The 18,485-nt window shown below is 36.2% G+C and overlaps 1 pseudogene; it reads left to right on the top strand.

Moving 5' to 3' along the window:
* The first annotated feature begins 1,074 nt into the window (after positions 1–1,074).
* Positions 1,075–1,525, top strand: LOC143585291 (protein RESPONSE TO LOW SULFUR 3 pseudogene; annotated as a pseudogene).
* The last annotated feature ends 16,960 nt before the right edge of the window (positions 1,526–18,485 follow it).

Genomic DNA, 18,485 nt, shown 5'->3' on the forward strand with positions numbered 1-18,485 from the left:
GATAAAATCAAATGTCGATGAACTTCAGTAGCCTACTATATGATTAATAATCAGTTGGACATAGATTTAGATATTAAATATGGAAGTTCCCAAACAAGATCTTTTCATATTTCACACGGATACCAAATACCGAAAAACTCGTATCCTTTTCGTACACATAAGAAGCCAATATTGAATCCCAAACTATTGGTACCGATACGACGATGCAGTACTAAATAAGTTAAATCAGTATGCGTACAAATATTTGGAAAAACTAAATAAAAGCTCATCCCTGTTTATGATTTCGAAGAAATCATGTTAAAATTAAAAGACAAATTACCATATCAAAATACCTAAAAATCTTAGAAAGTAATGTAAGCATTGAATTCTTTTAGACGGTGTGCAGTGCTTTATTTGAAAGATGAAAACCGTTTCGTCACGTAATTAGTCAATACCATGTAAACATTGGGGTCTTATTAACTTTTCCATAAAAACGTGTATTTGTTTAACTAACAACACAATTATTATATTTTTATAAAAATATAAATGAGTTGAATTTGATTGATTGGATTATGAAAATAAAAACAAAATCATTAACTAATCCTACTTTGTTTTTTTAACGACCAACGAATCGTTTAAATAGAATACTGGTTAAATTTTCCATATGAAGATTCACTTTTATTTCGATCAAAGAAAAACATTTATCTAAAGAAAACGCTCGTTCACACTGGCCGACAATAAGTATATTAATCATAGTCATTACTTGATATTGCATTTAAGATAAGCGCATCTAGAAGTAACTATGTTTTCTTTTTATCAATTTTATAAACGATTTGCCACATCCTTGTGTTTCATTGCTTTTTGCATATATCAAGCGGTCAAATGAATAGTTAAAATTAGGCCAATCAGGTCCTAAGTCAGTTTCAACCACGTATTAGAGATAAGAATATAATAATACGAGGGCTAAAATCGTCATTTCCATAAACATTAAGATCTAGATTGTCAACAAATAATTTAAGATTCATTGAACCTGGACATCATCATTTTAGGTCTATAAATAAACCCACCATCACCCAACAAATCAAAATTCTTTCACTTAACCTACACAGTAATATAAAAAATGGCGCCAAAAGTTGCTATTCCGGCGGAGGCGCTGAGGAAGAGAAATGAGGAGCTGGAGAGAGAGTTGAAGAGGAGTATGGAAAGAGAAGATAATATGAAGAAGGAGCTGTTGGTGACGTGGCAGCGGCAGCGCGTGGCTGAGGACGCCGAGGAGCGTCTGTGCACGCAGCTGGGTGAGCTCGAAGCCGAGGCGGTCGACCAGGCGCGTGCCTATAGAGAGCGCCTGGTTACGTTGATGGAACAGCTTTCGGCTGCTCACAAGATCATCGAATCGGCTTCTGTTCGGACGCCATCAACGGATCTGTAAAGCGTGTTGTGAATTGATTTTGTTCCAATGTAGAAATGTTGTTTGTTTATTTGTGTTATGTAGATTAATGTTGAATCAATTGATCATAAATGTAAAACGAAAACACACATTGTATAATTCTTGCAAGTCAGAAACCCTATATCACACGTAATAACTTGTGCCTCTTGATGAAACTTAGAGCTTAAATTTAGCTAACAAATAACTCCTCTAACTTGGTTATTAAGTGACTCATGAATTAAACAACTCTTTTTAATTTTCTGATTGTACCGTTTTCTCAGATCAAACAACAATTGAATTAATAGGTTTTGACTTTTGAGCATTTGATCCAGATTGATCATGTTTGTGAGCAATGAACTGTTTGCATGTGCTGTAATTAATACTGAAGGTGAACTGAACAGCATAGATCAGAATGCATTGATGGCGTTGTGGGTAAGCACAGTGATTCGATTCATCAGCTTTTCTTTAAACTTAAATGAAATGGAATAAATCAAGAATATGGCCTGGTCCACAGTTTGTTTATAATGTAATAATAGTTGTGGTTGGACGTTATATTACGTTATCTAACATAGTATATTAATATAATATTACTTGCTTCAATTTGATAAGTCATTGCCAAAAAGATACGCTCGATTTCAAAAGTCATCACCGAAAAGATGTGGAAACAAAATCACATAATTGGGGAAAGTGACGTCCGCTTATAAGGTTTATGACTTTATATAAGTAGGGTTAAAATTATGGTCTTAATTTGTTCTTTGCTTTGTAATAACAATCTAATTTGATTTGTCAGCCTTCATGTGTATGCTCTAATTTCTTTTCCATTTATATCTTTCTTAAATCCTAAATTTTCCTCTATCCCCTTAATTTTCATGTTCCTAAAGTATATATCTGAAGGTATTCTACAAATCATTTGATGTAATTGTGCGTTTAAATTTATTATAATGCAACAACAACCGTACTCAGTAAATTTCACGAATAGTAAAACTATTGATAGCTTATAAGGATGGTAATCTGGTATAATGTAGGGAAATCTTACCTCTATCCATAGAGATAGAGTGACTGCTTTTAGAGAGAAACTCCCAGCTCCAATAACACAAAGTTTACAAACCATGAAACCTAAAAAAAATATAACAATAAAGAGCTACCAAAACAAATCACAAAAAACCGTGACGGGGGAGTGACATATCATAAAATACATATGTATAATCATAAGACCACGTGAAAACATATATACAGAATGGCAAACCCATAGAGGTGCAACAAGTCCTGCCTAATTTTCGAAGTTATTTTGGGCCTACCTCTACTCCTCCTTTTCATGTACAGTTAAGGGTTCCACAACTCTAACTAGTGTTGTTGACAGTCTCCTCTTCACATGTCTAAAGCATCTCAATCTCTTCTCCTTTATCTTATACGATATTCTAGCCACTCCTAACTTTTATGTAAAAACCACAATTCTAATATGATATTTAAAATTTATTTAAAATAATATACAATAAAAACAAAATAAATTCTCATTTTCATTAAAGTGAAAAAAAAACCTTATTTACATGTTATAGCCAAGACTATATAAACTATAGATCCTAGACTCGTTGGTAGCGTTTGATATGAATGAATGTAAGCGTTTGATATGAATAAATGAAAAAAAAAATAAAATGAATCATTTGCAAGAATGAAATAAAATATGTTTGGTTGACATGCATTAATAGAATGATTCATTTCATAGAATATTTAACTTTTATTGTTTTAGGATTTTCATTTATTGGCTAAGAGGTGTTTTCTTCCATTCATTAAAGGAATGGAAAAAGTGAATTTATTATTATTATTATTATTATTATTATTATTATTATTACACTATATATTAAAGGAAAAGGTACTATTACAATAAAGTTTTGTACATGCATATTTGGCCAATGTATATATGTAAGCTTTCGGGTTTTTCACGTTTACTTTGTAACCGTTACCCGACCCATTTACGGGTCCGGGCTCGTTCAGTAATAATATCCCGCATTTATCGAGTTATATTTATTATACTTAATTATCTGTAATTAATAATTATTGTTACACTTTTAACCCAAATATAAGTTTTAACCTCATATATCTTCAACTTCAATTTCCAGGGGCTTAAGTGTAACTTAGGATATAACCCATCTCCTTACCTGGATAGTTCGTTTACCCATACCCTATTTAAACGGGTTTTCTTGTACCCGAATCAACAAATAATCAATTAGCTATCAATAATCGTTTGTAATCAAGTCTTTAATATAGGAAATCGTAGAAATAATCAATTCGCGGCCTCACCGACGGGTTATAAAAACTAATTATATGCTAGATTGATCCATTTTACTTTTTAAACTGGCCGACACTCTTGACAACCCGTTGATCACGAAAGAATTGATCATATTTCAATTAATTACATGGATTCATTCCTTGTTTGATTGCCGACATTAACCCCCTATATAATTAGATTGTTTTGGCATGTTAATACTCGTTCGTTAACCTTTAAGCGCCGGCCCTGTTCATCCTCGTTCTCCCCCTTCTGTTCTTCGTATAAGGTAATTGATTACTCGGGTTGGATCGCGTTTACATGAGGATCAATACCCCTAAACATGTTATGATTAATAGTAAACGTTATGGGTTAATTGCAATTTCTAGGGTTCTTGGCTAAAAGGGGGCCGAACCATATTTTGTTTATAATTAAACGGTCTGGGTTAAGTTTGCACGCCACTGGTGTAGCACAACTGGGTAACTCATCAATGTTTGGGAGCGGAGGTCGCGGGTTCGATCTTCCGGCAACCCGTTTTTTTTTTGAAAGTTTTGTTTTTATTCTCTTAAGTGATATTAAATAATGATGTTGAGTAAACAAGATTGTTACATTAAAAACCAATCTTTTAATATTTGTTAATTCACGTTTTCGTTCATATATATATATATATATATATATATTCTAAGGCACGTTTTCATTCATATATTTACATAAAGGTACATATATATTATAACTCAAAAACTAACGCTATAAATAGTACACATATATAAAAAAAGTATTTTTAGTTATAAAACTAAAAATCAATATTTTATTAAGTTATGTTTTCTTAATAAAAAATAATAGTTTAATAATAAATCCCTATAAATGTATTATTATTATAATATCTCTTTGTTATTAATTATCTAATTGTATCATGTACTTAGCGAGTCCGTTACTCTCGTTTCTCATAGGCTTTAACGTTCGCGTGTAATTCCTTCTCTCATTCTCACTACCTTAATCATCCTTGTTCATCCTTGAGGTGAGTACCACATTCCCCTCCATTTTACTCGTTTAATCATCCTTGTTCATCACTGTTCATCCTTGAGGTGAGTACCGCATTCGGAGAGGTCTAGCATAATCTCAGAAAATAGTATGATCATACGCTAATCGTTAGCCTTGTGCTTTTCGGCATCTCATTTTATTTGCTAATTGGTTGATTCGTTAATCTAATATGACTCGTTGCAACTACATATTTTTGTTATATATTGTATGTACAACTGAACTGGTGTGTTGCTCACTCAACCATGTGTTGACAAAATATATTATTTCAACGTATATGCAGGTCATCGTATAATGTGAAGTATTTGGACGTAGAATATTGTTTAAGGACTTATGCTAGAAGGATTTATATTGAGACAATGAATTTCATGATTTTGATTTATTTGATGTTTTGTTTACTTTGGATTTTTGTAATGAATAATGGTGTTATTTGAATTTAATAAATATATATTTAAATTAAAAATATTTGCATGATAGTAACCTTGCGAGCTGTGACAATCAATCCACGCCCCGATATTTCCGCCTTAGTTTGGGGTGTGCCAGATTGGTATCAGGGCCGAAGGTTTAAGATAGGTCGTTAGAGATTGCTTTAGACACATGTTTAGGAGCCCTATATGTGCTTATCTGTCTACATTACGTGTTCTATTTGATTGTTACTACTTTCCCTTAGTTAATAATTTTCTTATTATATTATTGTCATGCACACACATTGCTCCGAGGCTATGCCTCAAAAACTTAAAATTTTAACTAAAAATCAATGTTAGACTGCTTTTAATTGCGAGAAATTCCTTAAGAATTCCCAACTGTTGTTTTTGCTCGTTCAACTTAAGGCTATGTTATGTGGCATGTCCCTATCATAAATGAAAAGGGGAGAGAAACTGTGAGTTGGATACTGGCAAAACGGTTCCAAGAACCAAAGGTAAGACGCTATTCCTTACCTGGGTGATAACCTGACCACAACACTCAACCCTATGGACCCAAGCGAGACCCATAAATGCCATATGACCGACACCTTAAGCTGTCTACCGTAACCACACTAGTGGTTGCATTCCTATATATATATTTAAACTGAATTCACGGTGGTTCGTGGCTTAAATTAGGTAACCTTCCGATTATGATTCTTACGTTATTTTACGTGGTTAGTCGGGAATCCCGACTATCCATTTCTTAACTTGTTTCGTATTTTTGTCGGAGTAATCAACGTGGTGGTTCATAAGATACTCCGACTACCCATATTTTATTTTGATAGTTCGTTATTTAGTTTGGTCGGTTAAAGCGCCATGTAACGCTCTTCGGGCCAACAAACTATATTGCATTGATAATTCGTTAATTAGTTGGGACAATTAAATTGCCATGTAACGCTCATGGCATGTGAAACTCAATTGTTTACTCGTTAATTATTGTTGGGCCATTCAAATTGCCATGGAAAGCTCATGTGAGGCCAACGTCCCTAGATGCATTTTGTTAGATTTTTATGTGAAACTAACCTAACAGAAACTTAATACTTTTAACTAACACCGTCTCCTCATACTAGTTATCTCACATTACCATCATTAGTTACGTTAACTCATAAATATTTACACATATGATCCCTTAACTCATAAACCTTTACTCTTATTTTCCCGTAGAATTTCGTCACTCAGAAATCACCGTCGTCACCAAAGTTCATCTGGCTCACGCGATCGCTGCCTGGCTGCTAGAATCACAAGAGAGTTTGCTGTTGCAATGCGTGAAATTGTCACTCAAATCCAGAGCCTCAACTCTAACGGTTCTGTCACCTCGGCCGCACCCAATAACCATGATTTCCGTAACTTCTTGAGCACCAAACTTCCATCTTTCCGTGGTGAGGAAAATGCCACCGCCTTGCTCCAATGGTTCGAGGAAATGGAAAACATATTTATCCACTGTGAATGTCCGGATGTCAAACGGACCAAGTTTGCCTCTAGCCGTTTTGTGTATCGAGTGTTATTTGGTGGAATGCCCTGAGGAACGACCAAGGGTCTGATTTGGTCGTGGCTATGCCTCGGGAGGAACTTAAGGAGGCAACGAAGAAGGAATTTTGCCCGGAACATGAACTGCAGAGATTGGAAGCGGAGTTTTGGGATCTTAAGCAGATTGGTGGGAATAACTCCACTTATTCTAACTGGTTTGGAGAACTTAGCCGTATTGTGGCCCATCTGGTAACCCCCGAGACTCGCGGTATTCAGAAGTACATTTGCGGTCTCTCGATCATTTTTTGTGATGCCGTAATGAGTCGTGCCCCAATAACCATCGGTGAGTCAATGGACCTAGCTACCTCTCTCACCAATAGTCACGTTCGGGACGGAGCCTTGTCTCTCAAGGATTCCAAGCCCACTCCCGACAAGACTAAGACAAACTCCTCTACCGATGCCAAAGCTGAGACCAAACCTTCCCACAACAACAACCGCTTCAAAAAGAACCACCAATAATGTAAGCCCAACCATTAAAACTACTTCGTCAACCAACCCAACAACCAAGCCCCAAAAGACCCTAATGCCCCGAACAAGAAAGCTTACTTTGGTCCTCATCCCCTTTGGGCCAAGTGTAATCACCATCACCCGGTCCAATCCCGTTGCCGGTTGTGCACTCAATGCAACCGTTACGGCCACCTTGCTAATACTTGCCGTGCACTGCCTGGTTCTCAAGTTGTCCAAACCCGGTCTGCACCCCTACTGCTAGACCTGCTACTAACCCTGTTCATCCTGGTGTTCCTAATGCCCGAGCTTGCTACCATTTCGGAGACCCTAACTATTTCCGTAACGCCTGCCCATTACTCACCCATGCTAACCAAGCCTATGTCATGTATGCACCTCCTTATGTTATCCATACACCACAAGCCCAAGTATGCCATACACCATACTACACTGCTCAAGCCTACCAAGTGCAAACCTACCAACCTCAAGCCTATGCACCCCAAACCCATGCACCTCCTGTGACTTAGCTCATGGCTCCTCCATCGGCATCAACACAAGCCCCTGCTATTCAGGCTCCTTCTTTGAACCAAGTTTCTCAAACCCCTCAAGGGTCTAATGGTCGTGCGTTTATGATGAATGTGAATCAAGTTCAGAGTTCTAGCAATGTGGTGAATGGTACGCTTCTCATTGATAATCATCATGCTTCGGTTTTGTTTGATACGGGTGCCGATAAGAGTTTTATATCTTTGGATTTTGCGTATATTATTGATAAGCCTCGGGATAAGTTGTCTAGACGTTTTACCGTAGAAGTAGCCGACGGGAATTCTATTATGATTGACTCGTTAGTCAAAGATTGCGTCATAGTTCTTAACAAATTCGAGTTTTTAATTGACCTCATTCCGATGCAAATGGGTAGTTTCGATGTAATCGTAGGGATGGATTGGTTAACTTTTAATCGTGCGGAAGTTGTTTGTTTCGAAAAGTTCATTCATATACCTCTCGAAAACGGTCGTGTTCTTAAGGTTTTTGGTGATACTCCAACGTCTAAGATTAATCTCATGTCGTGCTTTCAAGCTCAAAATTATCTGCGCAAGAAATGTGTCACCTTCCTAGCTCTCGTAGTGGAGAAGAGCGAAAAGTGAAAAATTATCCAATATTCCGGTTGCTCGTGATTTTCCGGATGTTTTTCCTGATGATGTCACTAGTCTTCCTCCGGCTCGCCAATTTGAATTTCGAATTTATCTTATACCCGGAGCTAATCCCGTAGCTAAAGCCCCTTACCATCTTGCACCCTCCGAAATGCAAGACCTCTAGAGCCAACTCCAAGAAATTTCGGAAAAGGGTTTCATTCGCCCGAGTTCTTCTCCTTGGGGCGCACCTGTGCTTTTTGTTATGAAGAAAGATTGTTCTTTCTGCATGTGCATTGACTATCGTGAACTCAACAAGCTTACCGTTAAGAATCGTTATCCGCTCCCTCGAATCGACAATCTTTTCGATCAACTTCAAGGAGCCGCATGCTTCTCGAAGATCGATCTCCGTTCGGGTTATCATCAACTCCGAGTTAGTGAAGAAGACATCGCCAAGACTGCCTTTCGTACTCGTTATGGTCATTACGAGTTCTGTGTTATGGCTTTTGGGTTGACAAACGCACCCGCGGTGTTTATGGACATCATGAACCGTGTTTGCAAACCTTATTTGGACAAGTTTGTTATTGTTTTCATTGATGACATCTTGATCTATTAGAAATCCGAGAGTGAGCACAAGAATCATCTCCATGCCATTCTTCATCTGCTTCGAAAGGAGCAATTGTATGCCAAGTTTTCTAAGTGCGAGTTTTGGTTGAAATAAGTTCAGTTTTTGGGCCATATTGTTAACGACAAGGGTATTTATGTTGATCCTGAAAATATCGAAGCTGTTAAGAATTGGAAGCCGCCTACGTCTCCCACCGAAGTTCGTTCTTTTCTCGGTTTGGCGGGTTATTACCGTCGTTTCAATCAAAATTTTCCAAGATCGCATTTCTCCTCACCGCTTTAACACACAAAGATAAAACCTTTGTTTGGGGGTCAAAGCAAGAAGAAGCCTTTGAAACTCTTAAGGACATGCTTTGCAATGTTCATATCCTTGCCCTTCCGGAAGGAGATGAAGATTTTATCGTTTTCTGTGACACTTCTAACCAAGGCCTTGGCTGCGTTCCTATGCAACGAGGCAAGGTTATCGCTTACGCTTCGAGACAACTCAAGGTTCACGAGAAAAATTATACGACGCATGATCTCGAACTTGGTGCTGTTGATTTGCCTTGAAAATTTGGAGACATTATCTCTATGGTACGAAGTGTGTGGTGTTTACCGATCAGAAGAGTCTCCAACACATTTTGACCAAAAAGAACTCAATATGAGACAACGTCGATGGGCCGAGTTGCTTAGCGACTACGAATGCGAACTTCGCTATCATTCGGGAAAGGCGAATGTCGTGGCCGACGCTCTCAGTCGTAAGAAGCCATTCAAATCGATACTTCTTACTTGTGTTCTTATTCAAAATGATCTCGAAAAGCATATTCTTGATGCTCAACACGAATCCGTCACCGAAGGCAATATGTATGACGAGATGTCGGGTGGTGCCGAAACCCAACTTGAAACTAAACCCAATGGTCTGCTTTAGTTTCTGAACCGCTTATGGGTCCCCAATCGTAATGATCTTCGCACATTTATTATGGACGAAGCTCACAATTCACGATATTCCATACATCCCGGTGCGGATAAGATGTACGCTGACCTTCGTTCTGTCTATTGGTGGCCTGGTATGAAGAAAAATATCGCTTTATATGTTTCTAAATGCCTCACTTGTTCCAAAGTGAAAGTCGAGCATAATCGGCCTTTTGGTTTACTCGAGCAACCTCCGATCCCCGAGTGGAAATAAAAGGTATTGCTATGGATTTTATCACTAAGCTTCATTCTACCCACAAGCAACATGATAGTATTTGGGTAATTGTTGATCGTCTGACCAAGTCTGCTCATTTCATTCCCATCAAAGAGACGTATTCTGTTGATCAATTTGCGCGTATTTATGTTGAGAAGATTGCTTGTCATCATGGAACCCCGTTATCCATTATCTCCGATTGTGATGGTCGCTTTACTTCTCGTTTTTGGAAGTCACTTCAATCCGCTTTAGGTACTCAATTGGATCTTAGTACTGCTTTTCACCCGCAATCTGACGGTCAATCCGAGCGAACAATCCAAACTTTAGAGGATATGCTCCATTCTTGTTTCCTCGATTTTGGAGGATATTAGGATACTCATCTACATCTTATCGAGTTCTCTTATAATAATAGCTTTCACTCTAGTATTGGTATGGAACTTTTTCAAGCGCTTTATGGTCGTAAATGTCGATCTCCGATCTGTTGGAACGAAGTTGGTAAATCTCAAATCACTGGTCCTGAACTAGTCCAAGAAACGACTGATCGTATTGCTCAATTTCGTCAAAATCTCCTTGCTGCTGGTAGTCGTCAGAAGACTTATGCTGATAAGAGACGTAAACCCCTAAAGTTCAGTGTTGGTGACTTTGTTTTACTCAAAGCTTCCCCTTGGAAGGGAGTTGTTCATTTTGGAAAGAAGGGAAAACTATCTCCTCGTTTCGTTGGTCCTTTTGAGATTATTGATAGAGTTGGTCCTGTTGCGTATCGAATCAAACTTTCTGTTGAACTCTTTAATATTCACCCGGTGTTTCATGTTTCTAACCTCAAGAAGTGTCTTGCCGAGGGAAATCTCCACATCCCTCTCGATGAAGTTAGTATCGATGAGACTATGCATTTCGTTGAGCAACCCGTTGAGATTATGGATCATATGGATAAAGTTACAAAGCGAAGCCGCATTCCTTTGGTTAAAGTTCGTTGGAATTCTAAGCAAGGCGCCGAGTTTACGTGGGAGCGTGAGGACCAGATGAAACTGAAATATCTCCATCTTTTTGCTGCTGCGGATTCTCTAATTTTGGGATGAAATTCAATAAGTATGGGAGACTGTAACCTTTCGGGTTTTCCACGTTTACTTTGTAACCGTTACCCGACCCATTTACGGGTCCGGGCTCGTTCAGTAATAATATCCCGCATTTATCGAGTTATATATATATATTATACTTAATTATCTATAATTAATAATTATTGTTACACTTTTAACCCAAATATAAGCTTCCAGGGGCCTAAGTGTAACTTAGGATATAACCCATCTCCTTACCTGGAAAGTTCGTTTACCCATACCCTAGTTAAATGGGTTTTCTTGTACCCGAATCAACAAACAATCAATTAGCTGTCAATAATCGTTTGTAATCAAGTCTTTAATATAGGAAATCGTTGAGATAGTCAATTCACGGCCTCACCGACGGTTTATACAAACTAATTATATGCTAGATTGATCTATTTTCCTTTTTAAACTGGCTGACACTCTTGACAGCCCGTTGATCACGAAAAAATTGATCATATTTCAATTAATTACATTAGGTAATCGATTACTCGGGTAATTAGATTGTCGATATTAACCCCCAATATAATTAGATTGTTTTGGCCTGTTAATGCTCGTTCATTAACCTTTTAGCGCTGGCCCTGTTCGTCCTTGTTCTCCCCCTTCTGTTCTTCGTATTAGGTAATTGATTACTCGGGTTGGATCGCGTTTACATGAGGATCAATACCCTTAACCATGTTATGACTAATAGTAAAAGTTTAGGGTTAATTGCAATTTCTAGGGTTCTTGGCTAAAAGGGGCCCGGACCAGATTTTGTTTATGATTAAACGGTCTGGGTTATGTTTGCACGCCACTGGTGTAGCACAACTGGGTAACTCATCAATGTTTGGGAGCGGAGGTTGCGGGTTCGATCTTCTGGCAACCCGTTTTTTATGGAAAGTTTTGTTTTTATTCTCTTAAGTGATATTAAATAATGATGTCGAGTAAACAAGATTGTTACACTAAAAACCGATCTTTTAATATTCGTTAATTCATGTTTTCGTTCATATATATATATTTTCTAAGGCACCTTTTCATTCATATATTTATATAAAGGTGCATATATATTATAACTAAAAAACTAACGTTTTAAATAGTACATATATATATATATAAATCAAGTATTTTTTGTTATAAAACTAAAAACAATATTTTATTAAGTTATGTTTTCTTAAATAAAAAATAATAGTTTAATAATAAATCCCTATAAATTTAATATTATTATAATATCTCTTTGTTATTAATTATCAAATTATATCATGTACTTAGCGAGTCCGTTACTCTCGTTTCTCATAGGCTTTAACGTTCGGGGAGTAATTCTTTCTCTTATTCTCATTACCTTAATCATCCTTGTTCATCCTTGAGGTGAGTACCACATTCCCCTCCATTTTACTCGTTTTATCACGTTTTGGGGACATATGCGTAACTTAGTATATTTTCATACTTATTTATACACAAAACTGCAACTGTTGTCTTATATGCTAACTAATCTCATGCCATACTTGTTATGTGTTTATGTGCTCAATGTGAATCACATTCGGAGAGGTCCCGCATAATCTCAGAAAATAGTATGATCATACGCTAGTCGTTAGCCTTGTGCTTTTCGACATCTAATTTTATTTGCTCATTGGTTGATTTGTTAATCTCACATGACTTGTTGCAGCTACGTATTTTTGTTATATATTGTATGTACAACTGAACTAATGTGTTGCTCACTCAACCACGTATTGACAAACTATATTATTTTCAACACATATGCAGGTCATCGTATGATGTGAAGTATTTGGACTTAGAAGATTGTTTAAGGACTTATGCTAGAAGGATTATATTGAGACTATGAATTTCATGATTTTGATTTATTTTATGTTTTGTTTACTTTGGATTTTCGTAATGAATAATGGTGTTATTTGAATTTAATAAATAGATATTTAAATTTAAAATATTTGCATGATAGTAACCTTGCGAGCTGTGACAATCAGTACACGCCCCGGGATTTCCGTCGTAGGTTGGGGTGTGACAATATATATATATATTAACAAGTTTAGTCCTTGCCATGTGCTATGCAAAATAATCTGTGTTTAGCCCATCTAAATCTATAAGTTAACAGTTTTAGTCCCTGCAATGTGTTATGCAAAATAAACTAAACATGTATAGCTCTAAAACAATAATTGCACTTTGAGCAGGGAACGAAGATCAAAAGAAAACCAAGACAGACCTCAGATTACTGAGAAATCAGGTGTTGTTTTATGATTTCTGTAATCGTTTTAGGTTTAATTATTGTAAAAATGTAATCGTTGTTTTTGTAAGCATTTGACAAACGTTTGTAGTTATTTGTATCATTCTATATTTTTCTATTGAAATTATGGTTTAATTTTGGTCTTAAGCGATGTATAAGCGTTTTGTGATTGTGTTACTCTGATTGTAGTCTTAAATGTTTATTAAGCGTTTTGTGATGCTTGTCTCATCTGCATCTATTCAATTAATCTGTCTTAAGCGTTTAATAAGCGTTGTATCATCTGCGTCGATGCAATTAATCTGAATGTAGTCTTAAGGGTTTAATAAGCGTTTTGTGTTGCTTGTATTATCTGCATCTATGCTATTAATCTGAGTGTAGTCTTAAGCGTTTAATAAGTGTTTTATGTTTGACTCAGTTAAAGGTAACAAGCTAGGGGATAAAAAGAATGATGTTAAACGAAAGACTGTTGATAAGAATACTAAACAAGTTGATGCCAGAGTGAAAAAGGCTAAAACAAAACATGTTGAAGCAAAATCTGATTCAGACTTTGAAGCTCCAATCAACAAGTTGTTAACAAAGCGGAAAGATGTAGAAGACAGTATCTCTGACTCGAACTTTCAACGACCAAAGAAGAAAGTTGTTAACGAAAAGAAGCCAATTGAGAGGATACTAAGGAAACCTTTTGTTGAATTTATAAAAAAAAATTTGCGAGTGAGATGTGCACCATATAATATTATTGATGCAGTGAATGCAATGAACTCTGAACAAAAAGCTTGTCTGGAAGCAATGTGTTTTGGGTCAATGTTAAGACTATAAGTAAACCAAAGTCCATCAATGTTGGGATATTCGTTGATGATGAATCATGATCAACGTTATAAGGAATTGAACATTGGGAGCCGTATTATTAAGATAACACCAAAAAAGGTGCATGAAGTGTTGGGGATACCAATTGGTAAAATACCAGTTTTAGACAAGAGTAGACCAGGATTGGGTGATGATGCAACTACAGATCTGTTCAAAAATCAATTCCCGACTGCAAGAATAAGTATAAAACATGTGAGGGAGAAATTAGCTAATGATCAAGTAGTTGGTGACTTGTTTAAGATTAATTTCCTTGTGTTGTTCAACACATGTATTGGATTTATAACAAAATCAACAATAGTCAATCAACGATTCATCACCGCAATCGAGACACTCTCAGATATTCCAAATATGGATTGGTGCAACTATGTGATTGAAAAACTGAAGATGACAAAGGAAGTCTGGAAGGATATGTGACATTCGTGACAAAACAAGATATACTTTATTAACTACGTAGCGAGTAAACGATAAATCGGTTAATTCGTAGCGATTAAACGAGTAACCGACCGATACTGACTAAGAACTGTATATATATACTGAGGGATCATATACGAGTTATATATATATATATATATATATATATATATATATATATTATAGACGCTAACATATTGATATTTAGGCCCCAGTACATTTAAAACCATTTAAACGAAAAAGGTTTCGTTTATTGATACGCTATGAGTTTAAACGCAATCGTTAACATCAAAACGATCATTTTGGCATCCGTTAAGCCGAAAAAGATTTATAAAACACATATGTGACATGTTCTAATTAATCCGTGAAAATATTTTGGATTTTTACAACGAGTCAGTACATTACTCTTATTTTACAAAAATGGTCTGAAAAACACTTGTTTTCACGCTGTTTTTTTGGCACCCGAACTATTATTCTTGCGAAAAACCAAGACCGAACTAAATTTTGGATCAACACCGAAGCTTGGCACACAAAACTAGGCACTAATGGGCCAAAGAGAGGCCCAATGGGCCCCTCCCTTTTTTTTCCGTACGCAAATAATGGGAAAACCATCATTTGATATTTTTTACTTATATATGTTATTTTATTGATGTATACACATTCTAAACCAAGCAACAAAACAACCAGAGATGTTCTTGAACTTTTCCAGCAAAAACCATCAAGGTATGGGTCAAATTAACAAGTTTTAATCATGTTTTGATCAAGTTATAATCCTATAAACATGTCTTGATTAGTGATAATCATGTTTAACCATCCAAAATCTTTAAAAATCACATAAAATCATGTTTAGATCTTAAACATGTTTACAAAGCAGAATCATATAGATTTTTGGCCAAAAATGCGGATTAGAACATGAATACAATGTTTTTACGGTTCAAAAGTTCGGTTTGAAACCAAAATCGAAATCCTATATAAAAAGGTTGTTCTATGGATTATTTATGCTTGGTTTGATGTTATATGATATGTAGATACACTGATTTGTGACCCAAGACCTGGAGAGTCGTTAAAACCATCAAAATCTACCGAAAACCGACAAGGTATTACCGGTTAACTCGTTTAGGGGCTGTTTGTGCTTTGATTGTGACGTGCTTGTTTTTAGATTATGAAACTTTGAATGGACATTAGGGGTCACATAATTGAGTTCCTGTTCAAATTTGGTAATGTATCGATAAACGGAGAATATTTGGCAAGTTTATTACCGTTTATTGGAGTTTATTTGGGAAAAATAGTTAAAACTCTTGAAAAGTTATGAAATTTGGTTTCAAACTCATAAAGGTTATGTTAAAATCACTGGAAAAATTTGGGCAACTTTGGAGATGTCTATGTAGTTTTTGTGCAATTATGTTTTAATCGAGTTTTAACAACCAAATAACACGCAAAAAGGCATTTTGGCCAAAGAGTTAGATTCTGGAGATTTTGCAGGAGCTATTTCATGGTATTGTGACCACTTGGAAAAATTATTGGTTTTTTCGGATGTCGTTTGGTATAAACGGGCATTTTTTACTTAATTATTAGACATTAAATGAATTTTTATAAATAGATAATTAATCATAAAAATTCTGAAAATATTTTTATAAAATTCTCCATTTTTAAATTATTTTTACAAAAAATTCAATAATTTATATATAATTTCACAATTAGTTATAATTAATTAAATATTTAAATTATATATGTTTAAACAAAACCGGCAGTTTTGTGTTTAACGAACTGTATTTTTGGATGAATTTGATTAAAACGAACTTTTTACGAGAATTCTGGACAATTCGGGTGGATTGCACGCGTTTTGTATAATCAAACCCGTGTGAAAACGGAAACGAACCATGCGATCAATCCAGATACCGAAACGTCAAAATTCTTTCATGAATCAAATCATTTTATCAATCAATATGTTTACTTAAGTTTGTGTGATCTTACCTAATCCTGAAATGCATAAACGATCAACTTGGCTAGGCCCGGAAAACGGTGAAACTGAGCCAAATATGGTTTGAACATTTCATAGTATACAACGTCACAATCTAAGACTAAGGTCATGTTCTGGGCCTATCAGCTATACCCATACTAGTTATACAACCCGATTTAGTTTAAGCATTGTACTAGTATTAACAGTACGATACCGGTTATAGGATTCAAGCTATAATTGAGGCACACTAGTTACTGATACGTATTACCAGCTTGAACTACGCTAAGGTGAGTTTCACGACCCCACTTTCTAAACTGTTTAATGAACTTTTGGGGTGGAAAGAATGTTTACATATACTTATGTACTTGAAAACTTATTACGATGTGAATTATCTAAGTGCTAAAACTTGAAAGGCCTCCCACACGAGTGATTAACTACGAGCCGAAGGACTATTGGTTTGACAGCACTATTGGTTTGACAAACCTAATTGACGGGCCGGAGGGGTATGCCGGAACATGTTTATTATCAATTGTACATGACCATGCGAACTTTTGTAACATGCTATGTGGTGTTAGACATAGTACATACTCGAGGCAAATAGAGCCAATGTGGGCATAGGAAGTGCGTGGGCATGAGAGGCCACGTAATGGGAACTGGTGGAGGATTCACTCGTGGCTTAGTATAATTACATCATATATTTGCAAAACGTGAATACTAAGATTACGTATACTGGTTTTCGTTTGTACTTGTGAAACTTGAAACTCACCAACTAGACGTAGTTGACCCGTTTTAACATGATTTTCAGGTAAGGCCAAGTTGGAATGATTGCTACATGCTCGGTGCTAAAATCTGAAGTTGAATCTCTATAGATAGATACGAGTATATATTAAAGAATAAGCATCCAAGAGAACTGGTTATGTGTTTTCGCCTAGTTTGTAAACTTAGTATCTACCAATGTAATATGATGTAAATTAGTTTGTTGAATTTCTTTATAAACAATGTGGTTGATACCAGTATTATCTGTTACATTCCCGTCTTACGATTCCGCAACTACCTAGTCGGGGTGTGACAGGATATCAACGATCAATACAACGGTCCCATCACCTTACTTGTGATGCTTTACACACATGAGTACCAGAAGATATATGGCCCATTCGGGGCTCCCATCGCAACACCTGCAATCAACTACATAACAACAACAACTCTTAATAAGATGGAGAGATACTTATATAATAATGGATCTCCTATAGAAGATGATGCTGAAAAGGATGAACATAAGGAATACGCTGCTGCGTATGAGAATGTTGAAACGGTTGGTGTGGCTGCTGATGTTGGAACTGCAAACAAAGGAATGGATGAGAATGCAACTAAGGTTGCTGATGTTGAAACTGCTGCTGGTAAAGTTGGTGTTGAAGATGCCGGTGGGACTGCAGCTACTGGTGAGACTACAGATGATGAAAACTTTGCACACAAGATAATTCCTGAAGCTGTTGCTGCTGCTAGTACAGTTGGTGTTGCAGCTGCTGATAAACCTGCAGTTAAAGAGAAATCTGCAAACAACGTAATAAATGAGGCAGCTGCCGGTGAGAAAGCAATGCATCAGGCTGATGTAGATGGTGAGAAACTTGTTATTTTCATCTAAAACTCTCTCATATGTATTTCATCTAATGCTACATTTATAACAAACATTAATATATAATCAAAATAGATGCGCAAAGTGAAACAAAAACAAATAATACTGATCACACTGCCGAAGGAGAATTTGATGATGATGATGATATGTTTTCACATTTGAGTGTGCAAATGCCATTGGGAAAACACACAAGAGCTAGTCAACTTTTATATAACCCCACTACAATTGTCCTGGATATCTGCTTACTTACC

This window comes from Bidens hawaiensis, unplaced genomic scaffold, assembly GCF_021521415.1.
Source record: "Bidens hawaiensis isolate Kalapana, Puna unplaced genomic scaffold, B.hawaiensis_p1.1 tig00033803_1, whole genome shotgun sequence".
NCBI classification, from domain to species: domain Eukaryota; kingdom Viridiplantae; phylum Streptophyta; class Magnoliopsida; order Asterales; family Asteraceae; genus Bidens; species Bidens hawaiensis.